Source organism: Mastomys coucha, unplaced genomic scaffold, assembly GCF_008632895.1.
Source record: "Mastomys coucha isolate ucsf_1 unplaced genomic scaffold, UCSF_Mcou_1 pScaffold14, whole genome shotgun sequence".
NCBI classification, from domain to species: domain Eukaryota; kingdom Metazoa; phylum Chordata; class Mammalia; order Rodentia; family Muridae; genus Mastomys; species Mastomys coucha.
Genome location: NW_022196896.1, coordinates 27426663 through 27431584, shown reverse-complemented (window position 1 = coordinate 27431584; position 4922 = coordinate 27426663).

The following is a 4922-nucleotide window of genomic DNA, read 5'->3' as shown; positions in this document are numbered from 1 at the left end:
GCGAGTTTGCTGGGTGGATTCATTTTTTATAATTCCCACAACAGGGGAATACCAGGGTAGGGAGGTGAGAATAGATAGGTGGGTGAGCACCCTCATAAAGGCAGGGGATGGGGGATGGGCTAGTTGGTTGAAGAGGGAAAACCAGGAATGGGGATAACATTTCAAAAGTAAATAAAGAAAATATCCAAGAAAAAAAAAAAAGAAATGGAGTGGAAGAAAAACCTCATTTAACCTGGAGATTACAATCATAAGGCCTCCAGGCTTGGTCTGCTATACAAATAGCTTGACTTTCAGTTTTGATTTTGGGTGTCTTTAGGAAATGCAATTGAGCGCTAGTTTACTATGCTTCACCATCACCACCTCCAACACAGGCACACACAAAATTACCTTGTTTTCTTAGCACCTACAGGCACTTGAATCTGAGACTTTGTTAATAGCCTAGGGAATGAAGAGATGATGACTTCAAGGTGACTGACAATAGGAGTTTTATCTTGCATGTTGAAAGCTCCTTGACCCTTGGAGCTGACGTCTGCCTATGTGAGAAGACATTTCACACAGGGCCTGGTTTCACATCCCGAGTCCTTTCCACCTGTATACAGTTGTGTTCATCAGGACAGTTTAAAGTCAGAATGGACTAAAAGTCTGGGCCATTAATACAGCATTGATACTGCAAAGGCGTCTTAGAAAAACAGCCAACAGAGAGGTAGCAGTCCCTTCTCAGTCAGAGTCGGACTCAGAGGACCAAACTAAGCTGGGAGCTGTGTCTCAAGTTGCGTGTCCAATTCCTCTTATGGGCTGATGTCTTGATCATTTGCACAATGATGGTAAATCCAATAATTACTAATTAAATTTGGCATTTCTTCTTGCCACAGTAAGATTACAGCTTCCAAGGAACATCACACCAAATTAAAACAAGTAAAACCCTTGTAGCAGGTGGAGAAATGATTTTCTTAGCCTCTGTGTTACTTACCAATTATTCCCTTATTTCAATATAAGGGAATTTTAAAAGATCATTTGGGGAGTGGGGAGATTGCTCACATGGTAATGTTGCCTTACACGCCTGCAGCTGAGTACCATCCCACCAGTCATGTAAGACTTCTAGGAGTTATGGTGTGCTTTTAATAATCCCAGCTCTCAGGAGGCAGAGACAAGAAGATCACTGGAGTGGGGGCAGTCACTGGTCAGGCAATATAGCTTAATTGATGAATCCCAGGCTAAGGAGAGAATGTCCCTCAACAGAGCAGATGGTATTCCTGAGGATGACAAATGAGGGTGCTCTCCAGCCTCAATAAATGTGCACACACACACACACACACACACACACACACACACACACACACACGAACACACACACACAAACTTAAAAAACTAAAAAGATCATTTGTTTTGACATAAGCAGAGGCATTTCTTAGCCCATGCTGTCATTAATGTGGTCAACCAAAATCCATCCTGCTTCTTGAAAGACTAAAACGGAACAAAGACGTTTGCATCGGGAACTACTGGACTCCTTGAACTTTCTGATTCAGAGCTAAACACCATTAAGAGAATGATGCTTCTGTGACCTCGGATTTGAAACACACTATTAACAATCAGCAGGGAAGGTGACCACAGGATGAAGGACAAAGTGCAGCCTGCTAATTAGAAATGCTCTCCCATTATGCTTGACCCTAACAGGTGGTATCAATCACATTAGTTTACACTCCATCTCCAGTCTCTTCCCTTCCCTTCTCACTTCTTAGTCACTGTGCAATCGATGAAGTTAGAGTTAGTCTCTTCTCATTATTCTGTTTTCTCTTCTGCAAGGTGATCATAAAGAGCCCCAGCAGGAGGTACATCTGGGTTAGGAAGATCGACCAAAAAATTCTTGAGTTCATGCCCTGTGAGGTTGTGTCTCTGGCAGTGTGCTTTGGTTTGTTTTGACATCTTCATTAAGCTAGGCTCATGGTGTTTAAGCCTCCTCTGTACACCATGACTTCTCTTCACACCTGTAGTCAGCACTTTCTGATTGCCTTATAATTATTTTCTCACTTATTCAGTGCCTTTGTTTGACTCTCCATGCCTCGAGGGTGAAGGATTAGATCTCAATCAGTTTTATGTTCTTAACACCTAATGCAGTGTGTGTTAGATTATTGAAGAAAAAAGACAGAATGACTTAATAAAACCTCACAAGGTGAGTATCTGTGGAGACTCCTATGGTTAAAAATCTCCAAGTGTTAGTTAACATATTAAAACAGAAAAGAGACACAATGGTAGATTTGAGAGAATCAGAGAGGACAATTCATGCAGGGGCTGGTACCACCAAGGGAAGGGAAGCTGACTCCAGGCCGGTGGCCCTAGTAGATGAGAGAGCAGAGAGAATACAGCTGTGCTCTCTGTCAAGTCCCCCCCTTTTCTATGCCTTGCACATTACCATCTCACCACCTCATTGGGTCTGGGGTGATCTGATCAAACTATTCAGATCTGCCCTTTTCTGTCTCATTATAACACCAGCATAAGAAATGTAAGTCTCCTTTATCCACAGTTCTGTTTTGTTCTATTATTTGTTGTTCAGGTCTGTCTGTTTACCTCTTTCTCTCCACCCCCAACCTGTCTCTCCTTTTCATTCTTTGTCTGTCTATATCCCTCTATCTCCCCTTCCAACCCCCCACCATGAGTTAATTCTAAGCACAGCTTTAAAAATGGATACTTAGGCACGGGAAGACTTGAGCACATTATTCTTCTGAGATGTTACTGTCCCCAGGGATACGTCTACCCAGAATTTGAGTCTTCTTTCCATGTTTTGAGGACCCAGCATATAAGAATTTTCATCTAAATGGTTTTCAAGTCTGTTTAGAGCTGTGTGGAGTTCTTTCAAAGGTCATGATGACAGAGTACCTTTGGGCTGTTGGTTAAGGATGAGTGTTGATATGCTTCCCAGTGTGTATTGCTCATGTGCTGGCATACATTCTCTGCAAGGTTGCCATGGACAGCAACTTCTGTAGGAGGGGAAATAACTGTTTTAATTTTAAAGGTTGGCTTTATTTTACCTTTGTGTGTTGGGTGTACTAGTATGGATATAAGTATGCTGGTGCCTGTGGAGGCCAGAGGCACTGGACTCTGCAGCTAGGGTACACACTGTTGGAAGCTGGCCAACATGGGTGCTAGGTCCTGCTGAAAGGTATGTTCTTTTAACTGCTGAGTTGTCTCTATTCTACTATGTTCATAGCAGCCTTGTTTGTGATAGCCAGAAGCCGGAAACAACACAGATGTCCCACAACAGAAGAATGGATACAGAAAATGTGGTTCATGGAACCACAATGGAATACTACTCAGCTATTAAGAACAAGGACATCCTGAGTTTTGCAGGCAAATGGATGGAACTAGAAAACATCATCCTGAGTGAGGTAACTCAAACCCAAAAAGACAGGCATGGTATGTATTCACTAATAAGTGGATATTAGCCCAAAACAGTACAGAATACCCAAGATACTGCCCTCAGAACTCAAAGAGGTTAACAAGTCAAAGGGCCCAAGTGAGGACGCCTAAATCTCATTTGGGAGGGAGAAGAAAGCAATCACAGGGGGGGAAGGGAGGGAGGATCCTGAGTGGGAAAGGGGGCAGGGAGGGGAAGAGGGCAACATGATCAGGTATTGGGTGTGGGGGGGACAGGACTGCAGCCCTGAGGGCCAGCAGAAAGAATGGAAACAGGCAACTTCAGGAGGCAGGAGGTGGGGGGACCCTTCAGAATGTACCAGAGACCTGGGAAGTGAGAGACTCTCAGCACTCAAGGGAGGGAACTTAGATGAAATGCCCTAAAGTGGGGAGAGGGAACTTGTAGAGCCCACCTCCAGCAGAAAGACAGGGACAAGTGAGGGATGGGGTTGCCATCCCAGAGTCAAAAACTCCGACCTATATTTGTTCCTGTCTGAAGGAACTTCAGGGACAAAAATGGAGAAGAGCCTAAGGAAGAGGAGGTCCAGCAACAGACTCAAATTAGAATCCACCCCAAGGAGAGGTCCCAAGGTCTGGCACTATTACTGAGGCCATGGAGCACTCACACAAAGGGACCTATCATGACTGCCCTCCAAAAGGCCCAACAAGCAGCTGAAAGAGTCAGAGGCAGATATCTGCACTCAACCAATGGACAAAAGCAGCTCACCCCTGTGGTTTGATTAGGGAAAAGCTGGAAATAGCTGAGGAGGAGATGACCTTGTAGGAGGACCAGCAGTCTCAACTAACCTGGACCCCCGAGATCCTGAGCCACCAACTACACAGCATATACCAGTTGATAGGAGGCCCCCAACACACATGCAGGAGAAGACTGCAGGGTCTGGACTTAGTCAGAGGAGATGCACCTAACCCTCAAGAAACTGGAGGCCCCAGGGAATGGGGAGGTCTGGTGGGATGGGGACATCCTTGTGGAGATGGGGTTTGGGGAGTGCATGGTTAGGAGTGCCACGCACACTTTGCGTAAACTTCAAGGAAAGTCAGTCTCCTGCCTCCGCACTGTCGCCTGGCACCCCAAACTCAGAGGTAGCCCAGATATGTCCTCGTACTGGTGTGCTAGGAACTCACCAAGATATCATTTCTTCACAACTAGCAAGAGAAAAATCAGACATTGCTTTCTGACCTTCACCAATGTTTCCAACTATCCTAGTTTAATGTTTTAAGTACTAGAGAGTAATTGAAAGGTTTCTCTCACTCTAAGACATTAGCTGAAAGAGTTAGGCCGGGATTCCCCTCTGCCTGCCTCCAGCAAGAACCAGAGAATTAACATAAGAATACCTCAACAGGGAGGGCTCCACCCCTCTTCCTCCTGTTTCACACCTAGCTACCAGACCCTGCTGACCTGGGTGTGGGGGGTCGCTTGTCTACTGACTTCAGTCTAGCACTAGGACTGGGAGAAGAAGGACTTAGACTCACATGCAGGACTAGCACTAGAA